Here is a 17,388-nt window from a genome sequence, read left to right on the forward strand (position 1 = left end):
CTTCTTTGGAGAAATGTCTGTTCATGTCTGCTGCCCATTTTTTAATTGGATTATTTGTTTTTTGGGGTATTGAGTTGTTTAAGTTCTTTATATATATATATATTTTTTTCCTGTGATAATTGTTTATTATAAAGGTGAGCCCTGGGGGTGCCTGGGTGGCTCAGTCAGTTAAGCATCTGCCTTCGGCTCAGATCATGGTCCCAGGGTCCTGGGATCGAGCCCTGGGTCAGGATCCCAGCTCAGTGCGGAAACTGCGGCTCCCTCTCTTCCCTGCTGGTGATCTCTCTTGCTATTGCTCTCTCTTTCTCATATAAATAAATAACATCTTAAAGAGATAAATATAAAAAAATAAACGTGAAGCCTGATCCTCATGATGGGCTTATCAACAAGATTTCTAGTAGCGAGCATGGGCGCCAGGACCGCCAACCTTTTTGAACTTACAGCACTGGGGATCAGCGACCGGCAGGGGCTGCTGGTCGTACTGGATGAGGATGTCTTTGATCTTCTTGGAAGCCTCATCCACGTATTTCTGATGCTAGACCACCAGGGCTTTGGAGATGGACTAGTGGATTGTGTGAATCTGGGCCACGTGACCACCGTCCTTCCCTCAGACTCTGATGTCCACCCCCGCAAATCACTCCTTGCGCAGAAGCAGAAGTTCCAGTAGCTTGTAGTAGAGCGTGCGCGGTTCGATCATCTCCAGGCCCCGCCCATTCACCTCGATGTGGCCATCGCCCCATCTGCAGCGTGCCCTGCCTGTGGTCCTCTTCTGGCCTCTGAAGACCTGCACAGACTGTAGAGGACCTTGGACGGCGTGGCTGCCAAGATAGACAAGAGCTCCTCACCATGTGACACTGCAACTGGAAAAGGACTATATTTTAGATACTAACCCTTCATCAGATATGTCATTTATGAATATCTTCTCTGATTCCATTGGATGTCTTTTAGTTTTGTTGGTTATTTCCTTTGCTGAGCAGAAGCTTCTGCTGCTGCTTCTTTTTTTTTTTTTTGTAAGATTTTATTTATTTATTTGAGAGAGAGCACAAGCAGGGGGAGCCAGAGAGGGAGAAGCAGACTCCCCACTGAGCAGGGAGCCCGATGTGGGACTCGATCCCAGGACCCTGGGACCATGGCCTGAGCCAAAGGCAGATGCTTCACCGACTGAGCCACCCAGGTGCCCCGGTGCAGAAGTATTTATTGTGATATAGTCCCAATAATATATTTTTGCTTTCGTTTCTCTCACCTCAGGAGACGTATCTAGTAAGAAGTTGCTCCATCTGATGTTGGAGAAATTACTGCCTGTGTTGTCTTCTAGGTTTTTATATTTTGGGGTCTCACATTTAGGTCTTTCATCTATTTTGAATTTATTTTTGTGTATGATGTAAGAAAATGGTCCCGTTTCATTCTTTTGCATGCTGCTGTCCAGTGCTCCCCATACCATTTGTTGAAAAGACTGTCTTTTTCCCATTGGATGTTCTTTCCTGCTTTGTCAAAGATTAGATGTTGACCATAGAAATGTGGGTTTATTTCTGGGCATTCTATCTTATTCCACTAATCTGTGTGCCTATTTTTATGCCAAACCATACTGTTTTGATTACTGCAGCTTTGTAATATAACTTGAAATCTGGAATTGTGATACCCCCAGCTTTGCTTTTCTTTTTCAAGATTGTTTTGGCTATTCAGAGTCTTCTGTGGTTCCATGTAAATTTTAGGATTGTTTGTTCTAGTTCTGTGAAAAAATTTTATTTTGATAGGGACAGCATTAAATCTGTAGCTTGCTTTCGATCGTATGGACATTTTAGCAATATTTATTCTTCCAGTCCATGAGCATGGAATATCTTTCCACTTGTTTGTGTCATCTTCAGTATCTTTCATCAGTGTTTTAAAGTTTTCAGAAACAGGTCTTTCACCTCCTCGGTTAAGTTTATCCCTGGTATTTTATTATCATTGGTGCGATTGCAGACAGGACCCGTTTCTTAATTTCTTTCCTGTTGCTTCATTATTAGTATATAACAATGCTGTGGATTTCTGTACATTGATTTTATATCCTGCAGCCTTACTAAATTCATTTATCAGTTCTGGTAGTTTTTTGGTGGAGTTCTTTAGGATTCTCTATCTGTAGTAGCATGGTGTCTTAAATTGTGAAAGTTTTCCTTCTTCCTTACTGATTTGGATGCCTTTTATTCCTTCCTCTTGTCCGATTGCTGTGGCTAGGACTTCCAGTACTATGCTCAGTAATAGTGGCCATTCCTTTTTTTTTTTTTTAAAGATTTTGTTTATTTAGTCAACAGAGACAGAGACAGAGATAGAGGGAACACAAGCAGGGGGAGTGGGAGAGGAAGAAGCAGGCTCATAGCGGAGGAGCCTGATATGGGGCTCGATCCGGTAATGCCGGGATCACGCCCTGAGCCGAAGGCAGACGCTTAACCGCTGTGCCACCTAGGTGCCCCAGTGGCCATTCCTATCTTGTTCCTGACCTTAGGGGAAATGTTCTCAGTTTTTCACCATTGAGTATGATTGGCTGTGGGTTTTTCATTTATGGCCTTTAATATGTTGAATTATGTTCCCTCTAATCCTACTTTGTTGAGGGTTGTTGTTTTTTTTAACCATGAATGGATGTGGTACTTTGTCAAATGCTTTTTCTGCATCTGTTGGAATGGAGCTGCTCAACGGAGCCTCAGTGCGCACAGCACATGCACGAGGCTTTAGCCCAGGGCTAAGGCCAGCAGGCTTGTAGTGCGCAAGGCTTCAGGAGAATGCGCGGGCAGGGTGCCTTGCTAGCAGGGCAGGTAGCAAGTGTCTGTGCAGCACTGCCTCCTGGAGATGGCCCCGTGCTTATGCTGGGGGGCGGGGGAGGAAAATGGCACCTGCCAGCTCCTTTGTTCCCAGAGATGTCCCCTAACACGCTCCAAGATCAGTATAAACAGATTTTCCTCCCATTTGCCCCCAGCGTTTTGCAAACTGTCGCTTCCATGTTCCCTCTCCGTGGGTTGTTGTCTCTTTAAGGGCTGGGACCCAGCTATCACTCGCCTTCCTGGCTTGCCCAGTGCTGAGTCAGCTGACTTTTACATCTCCAGGCTCCAAGTCCCGCTGGTTGTACAATCGCAGGGAGTTCAGCCTTTCCAGTTTTCAAAGCAGATGTTATGGGAAATCATCTTCCGGTGTGGGCTCCCTGGTGTGAGGAACCATTTCTTTCCCCTAACCATGCCTGCAGCTTCCTCCCTCCTGGGGCAGCTCCCTGCCACCATTCCTGCCCTTCCTAACCTCTCAGATGCAGCTTCTTTTCGTGGTGGAGGCTGTTCTGCCAGGCCTCTGATCACTCTGCAGTTTATTTACAAGGCTGAGTGATATCTAGTTGTAAACGTGAGGTGGGGTGAGCTTAGGTCCTCCTACTCTGCCATCTTCCCAAGCTCCTCCTGTCAATATACATATTATATATATACACACACATTACACATATTATAAATAATAATATATGTATTATATACATATTATACATAAAATATACATATATAATAATATACATATTATATAGGTGTGTGTGTATATCTATTTCTAAAGTCAACATATGCTTAATGGGAACACAGTGAAAGCATTCTCATTTGAGAGTGGAATAAGATAAGCAAGTTCACTATCATTATTTTTATTTAACTTTAATCTGGAGATACTAGCTAATGTAATTAGGCAAAAGAAATGAGTTAAAAGTATCAGGTTGGAAATGAGAAGGTGAAACTATCATTATTTACATTTGGTAAAATTGTAGATCTAAAAAAATCTGAAGAATCAACTGAAAAGTCACTATAAAAAATAACATCTTTCAATAAAATTTATAAATATGAAATTAAACAGAAATAGATACACAAAGTTAATAGATAGGCTTCATATACACGAACAGTAGAGCTGTTGAAAGAAACGTCACCCGTTTACAAAAGCCACTGAACAGATAAAATATCTGGGAATATCCTTAAAGAATCTGCCTGATCTATATGAAGAACACTTAAGAGCTCCCAAGGGATACAAGAAAAACTTTTTAAAATGGAAAGGAATGGCATATTTTTGGATAGGAAGCATCAGTGTCGCAGAAATGGTTCATTTTCCCTCAACGAATCTATCATTTTAAAGTGAGCCCAATTAAAAAGTGTCAACAGGATTTCTCCCGGAAATAGACAAACTGTTTCTAGAGTTCGTGTGGGCAAAAAAAGAATAATCCAGAGTAGACAATCACTGTTTTCCCAAGAAGGCAGATAAAGAGGAACCAGTTACAAAATATTAAAATGTACGCAAAGCTCTGACACTTAAGACCACGTGATAATGATGCGTGAATAGACAGATCACTTCAAAAGAAGGTCCAGAAACGAGACAATCATCCACAGAAATGTAATATACGTTAGAAGTGCCATGTTGGAGCAGTGTGGAAATGCTGAATTATTCAACAAATTATATTGCAACTACTGGTGATGTTGGGGTGGTTCCATCCCTCTCACCTCTTACGAATAGATTCGAGATTTAAATACAAAAAACCTGGAGCCATAAACATCCTAGAAGGGACTGACTAGCCTGAGCTGACCTAAAACTTAGAGCCATAAAAGAAATTATTGGTATCAATGACAAAAAATTAAATATTTCCAAATGGCAAATGGCACCATAAGCAGAGTCAAAAGACAGACAACAAACCGGGAGAAGTGATTGCGATTCAAAGGACGTGTATAAAATCAGAAATAAAATATGGTCTGCCTAAAAGAAAAACTGATCAAGGCTATGAGCAGGCAGGTCGCAGAGAATGAAATACAAATGCCTCTTAAATGTGGGGAAAGATGCTCAAACTTGCTCGTAATAAGATAAATAAATAATTAAACTATCCCCAGAAACTCTTCACTTATCAGATTCCCAAGCTCCAAAAATTTGATAGTCCGATAATTGGCAAAGATGTGGGGGAGAGGCTCTCTCAAACTTTGCTAGTTGGGGCTATAAATTGGCAGGACGTCTCGGAGGGCAAATGACAGTACCTGTCAAAATGACAAATGTACCCAGAAATTCCACTTCCAGGAATTTATCCTCCAGATACACTCACACACGGTTGCCAGGTGCAGCATCGTCTGTAAGAGCGAAAGTTTGGAAACAACCTAAATGCCCACCAGTAGGGAAGAGGTTGAATCGATTATGGTGCATGCATCCCATGGAATCGTATGCAGTCCTCAAAATGAATGAGGTGTCTGTTTAAATGCTAACAGGGAGTGAGTTCCAAGATACCCTGTAAAGAAAAAAAGCAAGGTACAGAACCTTATATACCATGCGTTATCATTGGTGGAAATGTATTTGCTTGCATATGAAAAAAATCTCTAGGAGAATACAGAAGGCGCTGATACAATGTGCTGCTTCTGGGGAGGGGAACTAGGTGGCTAGGTGGGAAGGGAAACTTTTACTCTATTCCTGTTTGTACTTTTTGAATTTCAAATCCTGTCGGTATCCGACCTAGCCAAAAACACATTTTAGAGACATATTCTAATCAAATAAAAGTATAGCTCCAGTCTGCCTTTTCCTCGGCATCTCCACTGCCACTTCTGTTTTCTTAATGACTTGGTGACTCAAATGGCTCCTCGTACAAGGAACTGCCCCGAACTACTCTAAGTAGTTTTCTATCTTCCCACCATGTTCTTTCCCATCGCTACACTCAGTGATAAGAGCTCTGAAAGTCATGAACACTTTGACATTGTGTTCTGTTTGTTCTGTTTGTTTTGTTCTATTCATTTATTAATTTACTACTTGTCACCTGATTCCCTGACTGACCATGGCAGGAATTTTTTTTTCAAGATTGTATTTATTTATTTATTTATTACAGAGACAGAGACAGACAGACAGACACAGCAGGGGGAGGGGCAGAGGAAGAGGGAGAGAGAGAATCGCAAGCAGACTCTGTGCTGGGCTCGCCCCACGCAAGACTCGATCTCACGACCCTGAGATCATGACCTGAGCCGAAATCAGGAGAGGGTTGCCTAACAGACTGCCCCACCCAGGTGCCCCCCATGGCAGAAAATTCTTAATGGTTGATTTATCTCTGTAGACCTAGCATTTAGGCCTGCATCTGATGCATTTAATATTTGTCAAATGATTCAAAGTTTACAAAGAATGAGACTGTCTCATATGGATATTCTTCTCAGTAAGGAGGGTCAGGGCAAATATCATTGCCCGCATTTTCTAGAAGAGGAAATTAAGGCTCAGAAAGGATTTGAAGGTTTAGGGGTTTTTTAAATTTTATTTATTTATTTGACAGAGAGTATAAGCAGGGAGAGCGGCAGGGAGAGGGAGAGGGAGGAGCAGACTCCCGCTGAGGGGATAGCCCAACGTGGGGCTCGATCCTGGGATCGTGACCTGAGCCGAAGGCAGACGCTTAACAGACTGAGCCACGCAGGCGCCCCAAGGTTCAGAAGGGATTTGTCTGAGGCCACTCAGCTGGTGACGTGGCAATGCTGAGATTACTGCTTCCAATCCAGGGCTCCTTACATCAGCGGGGCTATCCCGCCCCGAAGCCTAGGACCACTCAGCTAGAGCTTCACTCCCACCCCAAGGTACTCTGGGCAAATTCCCAGACTACTATCCAATGCAGGGGTTCTTAACAGGGACCCCCTCGGTTGGTTTTAGTAAGCCTGTCGACCTTTTTAGATTGCATGGAGAATTTTGCATGTGAGTTCATTCTACGGGGAGAAGCTTCTCAAAGGATCTGTGACACGCCACCACCAAGTGAGTCCCTATGTCAAAGATTCATCTGTTATGGCTTCAGAAGGTGTTCATCTTGGGTAAATAGCTAGGCTTGTCAAGGAATCTGAAGCGCCAGGTCTGGAGTCACTAGTATAAGCCGTCACAGAAATGCATTCGTGCTGCCAGAAAAACAGAATGGACAGAATCTGAATACCCCTCCCCCCGCCCCACCCCCACCTCAACACGCCTCCCTGATGGCCCCAAGAAAGACTAGAAAACACATCCCTTTCTTTAGTAACTTCTGAAGCCACGAAGCATTAAAAGAAGAAAGAAAGAAAGAAAGAAAGAAAGAAAGAAAGAAAGAAAGAAAGAAAGAAAGAAAAAGAAAGAAAGAAAGACTTCACACCTTTGTCCCACATAATAACGTAGTCTACCAGAAAGTTCAGCACGGGTCCCACGCACAAGTTCAAAATCCTGTTACAAGACTGGAGCCCTGTAATTTATTTATCCAGAACAACTTCTTTATCTACTTCTGGGCTGTTGTGAGGAATTAGCAATTGCTCAATAGACTGCGAAGCAAGGTGAAGGTAGCTTCTCCCCTTGAAAGAAGTGTCTATCAGACAATAGTGGATCTTCCCTCGTATCCTCCCCCCAAACCTCCCCCTTCACCTCAGGCAGAGAAACAAGGCTGATTTTGTTTCTCTTCCTGCATTACCAACACCCTCTTCTTGACAAAAGCACCCCTAAGTGCTGCTTTGGTAAAAAGACAGTCTTGGGATAGAAATGACCTAGCTCGAGCGTCTATTTTCTATAAAGCTTTGGGCAAGTCATATGTTCTGACTGAAACCCAGTTTTCTCATCCATAAAATAGGAGTAATACTCCAATTTCAGATTAGTGCCAGGCCCTTAAGCATTCAGGAATGGTGGTTATTATTGTAATTGGGTGCTGTTTCCAGCCCAGGCCCTCTGCCAGAGTCTCTTCTGTGGAGCAGCCTGAAACCATGTCTCCACAAAGAGCAAATAAACAGACCCAGGAACATGTAAATGGGATCATACAGTATGCAATCGTTTGTGTAAGGCTTCTTTCATTCAGCATAATGTTTTGAAATTCATCTAGGTCTCAAGTATATCAGTAGTGGATATTTTCCATTGTATGAATACACCACAATTTATTTAGCCATTCTGTTGATGGACATCTAGGCTGTTTCCAGTTTTTGCCTATTGTGAATACAGGTGCTAAGAATATTCCAGTACAAGTCTTTGTCTGAACATGCGCTTTCGTTTTTCTTGGGTAAATACCTAGGAGTGCAATTGCTAGGTCATAGGAAAGGTGCATCTTTAACTTTAAAGAACTGCCAAATCTTTTTCAAAAGTGGGTGCACCATTTCCCACTCCCATCGACAATATATGAGAGTTCTAGTTTCTCCACAACCTTCCCACCTAGAAGTGAGGTTTGTTCTAATCGGACAATCATCTAGAAGGAAGGATTTGCTGACACAAGAACTCCTCTCTTCCTTCTTGATGTCAACTTTCTCGCTGGATTTTTAAGGCCTTCCATGGTTTTCTGGAAACTTTTCTTCGATTTCTTATAGGTTCTGAAGATAAGTAAACTCTATCCCAAGAGGAATTAACCTGAACGAATTTGGATTTGTTGAAGTTAAACAGAAGGTGCATGAAAAACATAGATTAGGGGCTCCTGGGTGGCACAGCGGTTAAGCGCCTGCCTTCAGCTCAGGGAGTGATCGTGGCGTTATGGGATCGAGCCCCATGTCAGTCTCCTCTGCTATGAGCCTGCTTCTTCCTCTCCCTCTCCCTCTGCTTGTGTTCCTTCTCCCCCTGGCTGTCTCTATCTCTGTCAAATAAATAAATAAAATCTTAAAAAAAAAAACATAGATTAGTCAGCCTCCCTGACATCATGAGAATCGCTAAGACTCAAGTTACTTGATCGATCTATTTTAAATCGAATTCCCTGAGTAAACAAACACTCAACTGCTATCGGTTCACATAACCCAAGGGTGACCAGATGATAGCACATTTCATCTGCTAACTAAATCCTATTTGGAGAAGCCCATTTCAGGTTTAGTAAAACTAATGTGAAGGAGGACTAGAAATTCCCATTACCAAAAAGCTTAACTTTGGAAAGACCCTTCAACCTCACAGAATTTTGTAGGAGGAAGGGGCCCTCCTATTCACCTAGCCCGGTTTCTTCTCAAACTCTGATGTAAATAAGAAGCAGGTCAAGTCGGCAGATTGGTAAGACCCACAGACTCACTCTGTCAGCCAGGACACAGGAATTTTCAGTTTTATCAAGCACCTGATGCCTGTGCCAGTTGTCTGAAGACCTCAAACCACAATTTGCGGAAAACTAATTTAATCTAACCATTCTTCCCCCACGAAGAGCCAATTTATGACAGAACAGTTAAAAGCCACCACCGCAGCAACAACAACAAAAAAAATCGATTTCCTTTATTTTCCTATTCTTGGAATTTCCTAGGTCCAGCTGCAGGGGAGGAGAAAAACTTGTAGTCTATTTAAAAATCTGTTTGCGGGGGCGCCTGGGTGGCACAGCGGTTAAGCGTCTGCCTTCAGCTCAGGGCGTGATCCCGGCGTTGTGGGATCGAGCCCCACATCAGGCTCCTCCGCTATGAGCCTGCTTCTTCCTCTCCCACTCCCCCTGCTTGTGCTCCCTCTCTCACTGGCTGTCTCTATCTCTGTCGAATAAATAAATAAAATCTTAAAAAAAATTTATTTGCAAAGCTCTTCCCCTTGTATATGTTCTCATTCCCAGGCTGTTGAAGTTTGCTCTTTTGTGAATATATCCGGCAAGGGTTAATTTCCAAGAAGCATGGTGTGGGTGCCAGAGATAGAGTCTGGCACACAGGGTGTAGTGGGAGAGCAGGGACTGGGGCCCGCACAGAAGCCTTCTGGAATCTGGTCCTGCCTCAAGACCGATGCCATGCACCTACAAGACTCTACTTTGTTGTGCTGCTCACCTCAACAATGAATTCTATTTTATTTTATTTTTTTTTTTTTAAAGATTTTTATTTATTTATTTGACAGAGATAGAGACAGCCAGCGAGAGAGGGAACACAAGCAGGGGGAGTGGGAGAGGAAGAAGCAGGCTCATAGCAGAGGAGCCTGACATGGGGCTCGATCCCAGAACGCAGGGATCACGCCCTGAGCCGAAGGCAGACGCTTAACCGCTATGCCACCCAGGCGCCCCGTTTGAATTCTATTTTAAGTTCTCCTCTAGGATGTCTCTTCTAGGAAATACGATGATTTCAAACATAATAAAAGGCAAAGCTGAATCGCAGATCTAGGGTCAATTTTTCCTAACACGTACTCTAATCCACTGAAAGCTTCCCTGAGCAACTAGGTTTCGGCTAAGCAACATGGGGGAGGATGGCTGTGCCTGTGTGCTTCTCACCTGCCCAATGCATCTGCCACTTAAGTCTTCAGAGTTCTAAAACTATGATTGCTTACTATTCATAAAATCGTTCCTAAATACACAAAAAGCCCTTCAGTCCTTGGCTAGTGTTTCTGCAGGAAGAGCTGAAACGTAACTACTTTTTAACAGAGTTGAGTCATTGTATTTGGCTTCAAACATGTGCCTTCTAGAAAGAGGCATGTAGATAGCAGCATGTATATGGGATGTGCCATCGTTTCCTTGCAAAAATTTGGAAGATTTATTCTTGATTGTACCAATGGCTGGTAGTCCCCAGGTGATGTATCCAGGGATGTCTGCAGTCACCATGCAGCTGCTCCATTGTGCTGGCAATGAACTTGGCTCCATTTGCCTACTTTATTTTGCTGCAGAACACAATATATATTACGTGAATATGCAGGTATACCTCAAAGGAAAGAACACGTGCATCCCCCCCAAAAAATGTGCTGTAAAGTAAGTTTGGATTAAATGAATCTGACTTACCATTGACTTCTATTATAGAACCAAAAGTACATACCACAGGGGTAGGAAAATTGGTCCTTGAACATAATACATTTATACTTAATAATGCAGCAGTGCCTGTAATGAGACATATTCAAAGGGAAAACAATAACTCTCTGATAAAATATTAACAATAATGCACTTGTACTGAATATAAGTCACATTATTTTAAAACCACTGCAAGTAGAACTATAAAACAGGGCCAAGTTCTAAAAGCCTGATTGTCTGCTTCACATGTGGTTTCCAAGAGGCAATCAAACTATTAAATTTCCACAGTTTACCAGCCATAAATGGCAAAATACTTCTAATTTCACATCCATTTTTGCCTTATTCTGGGGGTGGGAAAGGACTACTAGTGTTCATCTGCTCTTGAAAATTCCATGTTCTGGCTGAGAAAAAAGGGTAACCTATATGCATTCACTTATTCATTCATTCACTCATGTAGAGGCCTACTACGGCTCAGACATCTGCGAGTTGCCGAGGTTAAAAAAATAAAATACCAAATTTCTGTTTTCAGGGAGAACAACAAGAAAGCAGACAAGTGCCCGACAGTGCCCAGATAGTGAAACACAAGGTGTTAGTGCAATCTAGAAACGCAATTAATACAGATCTCTGAAAAATGGTGCTGGATTTGAACATTTAAGATAAGATCCCGAGCTGGTGGCCCTATGGCTCAATCCAGCCTGAGAGTGAGTTTTACTTGGATTTGGATTTTTAGATTTTAAAAAAGAGGGAGAAAGCTAACATTTGTAAATTGGGAGATTTCACACACAGAGAAAAAATCGTGGTTTTTGGTTTTTCAAGAAATATCAAATGATCTGATGATATTAGGCATGAGTTTCCATGTGGCAACAATTGGAGTGAGTGAGTTGTAGCTATCCCTTTTTCAGAAGGGCGTTAAGCCAGCTAGCTAATAATGATTCCCCCACTATCACCTCTGGCTGCCCTAGCATTGGGAATGAGAATCAGTTGCCACTTTTTTATTTTTTATTTTTATTTATTTTTTTTTAAAGGTTTTATTTATTTATTTATTTGACAGAGAGAGAGAGACAACCAGCGAGAGAGGGAACACAAGCAGGGGGAGTGGGAGAGGAAGAAGCAGGCTTCCAGCAGAGGAGCCTGATGTGGGGCTCGATCCCACAACGCCGGGACCACGCCCTGAGCCGAAGGCAGACGCCCAACCGCTGTGCCACGCAGGCGCCCCAAGTTGCCACTTTTTTAAAAAAATTGAGATATAATTGACATTTATCATCACACTCGAATTGTTGTTTTCTTGTAGTAGGAAACTGTCTCTTTGAATCTGTGTCTTTATATAAAGGAGAAAACTGAAAGACCAACATGGTCACCTCTTTTAAGAAAATGGAAGTGAGCATATTACTTCTGTTTGGCCTTCGCTCATTGCATTGGAGTCAGAATCTCTTGTTCTAAGAACCAGTAGGAATTAGTCAAATGGAGAACAAGGAGAGAAGGTAGGAAGAGTATAGGGAGTAGCATATGCAATATAATAGCTGTGTGGTCGATGTATGGGATTGTAGATAGTTTGACATGAATGGAGGGTGGAGGTGTCTGTAAGGGAAAAGCAAGAGATGAGCCAGAAAGAAGTCTAAGCCAGTTTTCTTCCAGGACAAAACTCCGTCACTAAGAACTTTGAGGAGATGATTCCACGTCAGCCCCAGCCTACTTCTTCATTCCAGGCACTGAACACCAAGACTAGCCCATATTACTTATTTGATTTGGGTTCCAAATAGGACTGCCAAATGAAATACAGGATGTCTAGTTAAATTTGAATTTCAGATAAACAATGAATAATTTTTTGGAATAATAGTTGGGACATACTTATACTAAAAAAAAATATATTCATTGCTTATCTGAAATTCAAATTTATCTGGGTAGCCGGTACTTTGATTGCTAAACTGGTGACATTTAACAGCTAGGTTCTAACAGGGTGATTATTTCTATTTTTTCTAGCTTATTCTTGCTTCCATATTAAAACACAGTTGTCAACTTATTACTTTAAAATAAAACTGTCCTCCAAGATATCCCAAGTAAACTTTAGTGTGATGGTAGAAAATTAACCAATTCTTTTTGTATTGATCTTCTTCTCACCATATGTTGCCTTAGCCTTCTTTAGATACCTTAATGTTCATCCATCTTGCATTCAACACTGTGACATGGAGAAATTACCAAGGGAGTCTGTAAGCTATTGGTGACCTACATGGAGAAAAAAGAAGTGGTCACAAGAGAACAAGATATGAAGACCCTAAAACAAAAGACCAACTCCCTGAACTAGTAACACACAGCCAGAGAGAGATTGAAGATCTAGGGGTCTAACAAGACATCATACCTGTAATTAGCTGATAAATTTGAAGTATTTGGTAAAATGTTGTTTATATATTATTTACCCAAAATGTGATTTTGTTAAGCTCAAATAATTTTTTTCTTGCAATTTTCCAAAACCCTTGTAAGTGAAGGCAAGCCCTGTATTCCACTATGGAGTGATCTCCAGGATATGTTGTTTAAAAAAAAAGTAAGGAGAGATGGAAAGGAAAGAATATTCATATGTAGCTATATGGTTTTACTTGCAAAAGCAAACAATAAAGCATATATCAAAGTGGTAACCCATAGGGGAGGAAGAGGCAATGATGAAAGCTGGATCCTTCTGTATATGTCTTGTTTCATGGATTTGACTTTGGAAACATGCAAATGATTTACATAATTCTAAAAAATTAAGTCAAGAAGAAAAAAGGCACTCCTTAAATATAAAAACAAACGAAATGAATGAACCCGATGCATCTCAAGTTTCTGCCACAATTATTTCAAGTGTCTTTAAAACAGTATTTGGAGGTGGGCTTCTGGAATGGCAGAGTGAGGACCTCCATAAATCTCACTTCCAAAATAGCAGTTAAAACAAAAGCAGCGATTGTCAGAATGAAGTTTTCTCAGAACTCAGGAAATGAACCAAAAGCTTACAACAATCTAAAGAGCATTCATTCAAGATAAACTACTAAACCTCAGTAAGGACAGTGAGTTTGTGACAGTTTAACTTGTCTTATTTCCATATGCCTCACCTCCATTGTGTCCATCCATTAACAGTAAAATCCTATTCTTCTCAAGTGCATATGGAATATTTTATAAGGTAGATCATATGTTAGGTCATAAAACAAGTCTCAACATTTAAAAGGAGTGAAAGCACACAAAGAATGTTCTCTAGCCACAACAAAATGAAACTAAAAATCAATAACAGAAGAGGGGTGCCTGGCTGGCTCAGCCAGTAAACCATGGGACTGTTGATCTCAGGGTCATGAGTTCAAGTCCCACATTGGGTGTAGAGCTTACTAAAAAAAAAACCAAAAACCAAACTTCAAAAAATTTCAAAAATGAAAATCAATAGGAGAAAAAAATTGGGAAAGTCACAAATCAGAAGTTCAACAACACATTCTTAAATAACCCATGAGTCAAAGAGGAAATCAAAAAAGAAATTAGAAAACACTGAGATAAATGAAAACAAAACCACAATGTACCAAAAGTTACTGGTTGAAGCTAAAGTACTTAGAAATTTATAGCTGTCACTACCCACATTAGAAAAGAAGAAAGATTTCAGATCCATAACTTAACCTTGCACCATAAGGCACTAAAAAAAGAAGAGCAAACTAAACCAAAGCAAGCAAAAGGTTGAAAAGAGGCAAGATTTGAGCAGAAATAAATGAAATAGAGAATAGAAAAACACCACAGGGGGCACCTGGGTAGCGCTGTTGTTAAGCGTCTGCCTTGGGCTCAGGGCATGATCCCGGCGTTCCGGGATCGAGTCCCACATCGGGCTCCTCCGCTGGGACCCTGCTTCTTCCTCTCCCACTCCCCCTGCTGTGTTCCCTCTCTCGCTGGCTGTCTCTCTGTCACATAAATAAATAAAATCTTTAAAAAGAAAAAAAAAAAAAGAAAAACACCAGAGAAAAATCAATGAAACCAAATGTGGGTTCTTTGAAAAGATCAACAAAAATGGTCAATCTTTAACTAGACGGATGAAGAAAAATAAGAGAAGATTCAAATTGCTAATCAGAAATGAAAGAGAGGTCTTCGCTAACAACCTTACAGAAACTAATTGAATTATAAGGGAGTAGTATGAACAGCATATACCAATGTATAACAACAAAGTGGGTATCTTAGGAGTACTGGACAAATTCCTAGAAGGACACAAACTACCAAATCTGACTTGAGAAGAGAGAGAAAATCTGAATAGACGTACAAAAGTAAAGAAATTGAATTAGTAATTTACAAATTACTCCAAAGAAAAGTCCAGGCCCAGATGGCTGCTCTGGTGAATTCTACCAAACTTTTCAAGGAGAATTAATACCAGTCCTTCACAACTGATCTGCAAACTGGAAGAGGAGGGGCTCAGCAATTCTACTGCATTCATCGTATTCTCAAGAGAAATTACATGTCTGCGCAGAAACTTGCACATGAATGTTCATAGCAACATTATTAATAGCATTATGGTAGGAAAGGTGGAAACATCCCCAAATGTCTATCAACTGAGGAATGGATAAACAAAACATGGTATACCCATAGAATAGAATATTACTCAGTTATTAAATGGAATGAAGTACTTTTTTTTTTTACATGAAATGTCCACAACAGGCAAATATATTGAGACAGAAAGTAGATATGTAATTGCTTAAGGCCGGTAGTGTAATGGCAGGAATAAGGAGGTCTGATAATGGGTATAGGGTTTCTTTTTGGGGTGATGAAGATGTTCTAAAATTAGGCTGTGCTGATTGCTGCACAATTTTGTGATTATAATTCGTCTGAATAGTACACTTCAAATGGATGAATCATATGTTATGTGAATTATATCTCAGCAAGCTGTTAAAGAAATAACAACAGCCAAAAAACATTTTTTTTCCTGTAATTTGGCCGTAATCCCTATTGGGTATAGATTAAGGACAAAAAGAACAGCAAGGAAATAAAAAACCAAATTCAGTGGACTTCCTGTTAATAGTAATATCCATATGGTTATCTTGAAACTAGTATATGTATGTGTGTGCATAAAATGGGACAAAACAAATAAGGAATTGTGTTATGATTATCAGAAATCAAGTTACATAGCATCAGAGAAAAGAAATACAAATATGAAATCAAGGGGAAGCCCTGTAATCTTAAACTGGAAATATCTATATAATCTTTCTTTCAGAAAAAGACACATTTCTCTAGTTCTGTCCACTAAAAAAGTAGAAATTATGACAATCTAGTGCCCAGATTGGGATCTCCAAATCTACCTTCCATTAAAAGGAACCAGGGCTCCTTGAAAAAGAGCAGATTCCAGTACTGAGTACTGAGGGAGGAAATGTACAAGGTCAGCCTGGAAAATCTTGGGTCACAGCAAAGGAAGCTATCAAACTACTGAGGTCTTGTCAAAATGACACAGGATCCAACCTGAAGTCACTTCCGGTGGCCAAAGATGAGTCAGTCTGAGCATCAAAAGAATAGTGAATGTAATGGATTGAAACACATCAAATATATTTTAAAAATCCATATATCATAAAGATGCTGATGAAAACCAAACTTCATTAGTCAGCTTTGCTAGGCTATCCACTTATTATTTTAAAAACTGACATACAGAGCTGTGGTAGGCAAAACTATAAAGATGGCCCCCTAAAGTTCCTATCTCCGGGTTATTCAAACAGTAAGGTAGCTACTTCTGTGAAAGCAATTTGCAGAAGTTAAGTCCCAAGTTAGTTAATCTTAAAATACAGAGATTTATTTAAGTGGGCTTGCCCCAATCAGGTGAGCTCTTTAAAAGCAAAGGGTTTTCCGGGCACCTGGGTGGCTCAGTCGCTTAAGCAGCCAACTCTTGATTTCAACTCAGGTCGTGATCTTAGGGTTGTGAGATCGAGTCCCGTGTCGGGCTCTGCACTCAGTGGGGAGTTTGCTTGAGATTCTCTCTCTCTCCCTTTCCCTTGGCCCCTCCCCTGCTCATGCTCTCTTTCTTTCTCTCTCTAAATAAATAAATAAAACTTAAAAAAAAAAAAAAGCAGAGTGTTTTCTCCAACTGGTGGCAGAAGAGGAAGTGAAAGATTCAGAGCATGAGGACTCCATGGCCATTTCTGGTTCAAAGATGGAAAAGGCCCCATAAGAATGCAAGTGGTCTCTAGAAGCAGATAGTGGGCGCTCGTGACAACGAGCAAAGAAACAGGGACCTCAGACCTATAACAGCAAGGAACTGGATTCTGCCAAAACCCAAATGAGCTTGGAAGAACTTCCAAGTAAGATTCGAGCCCAGCCAATACATTGACTTTGCCCTTGTGAGACCTTGGCCCCTAGAATTGTAAAATAATAAATGAGTGTTATTAAAGCTTATACATTTGCGGTGATTTGTTATGTAGCACTAGAAAACTAATCTAAGAAGGAAAAAAAATTAAAAATGTATCCTGTTTTTCTGGCACAAACTGTATTTCAAAGTGTCTTAGTGAGTTTGGACTGCTAAAACAAGTTACCATAAGTTGGGTGGCTTAAATAGCAAAATATAATAATAGTAAATTTATTTCTCATGGTTCTGGTTACTGGGGTGTCCATGATCAAGGTGCAAGACAATGTTTTTTATGGCCAGGGCCTGCCTCCTGGTTTACAGACTGCCATCTTCTTGCTGTGTCCTCACATGGCGGAGAGCAGAGAGAGAGGACATAAGCTCTGTCACATCTCTTCTTATAAGGGCACTAATCACATTCACAAAGGTTCCACCCTCATGACCT

At 40.9% G+C, this 17,388-nt stretch overlaps 1 long non-coding RNA gene and 1 pseudogene across 1 annotated transcript; both read right to left on the bottom strand.

Annotated features, from left to right (window-relative positions):
• Positions 1 to 382: 382 nt before the first annotated feature.
• Positions 383 to 5,093, bottom strand: LOC109488375 (annotated as a pseudogene).
• A 4,758-nt stretch (positions 5,094 to 9,851) lies between these two features.
• Positions 9,852 to 14,418, bottom strand: LOC117797499. The gene is made up of 4 exons (XR_004622513.1): positions 14,382 to 14,418; positions 12,778 to 12,853; positions 10,659 to 10,720; positions 9,852 to 10,506 (listed from the first exon to the last, which is right to left on the bottom strand). It is a non-coding gene; the product is annotated as an uncharacterized LOC117797499 (long non-coding RNA).
• Positions 14,419 to 17,388: the final 2,970 nt, after the last annotated feature.

Source organism: Ailuropoda melanoleuca, chromosome X (genome assembly GCF_002007445.2).
Source record: "Ailuropoda melanoleuca isolate Jingjing chromosome X, ASM200744v2, whole genome shotgun sequence".
Lineage (NCBI taxonomy): Eukaryota > Metazoa > Chordata > Mammalia > Carnivora > Ursidae > Ailuropoda > Ailuropoda melanoleuca.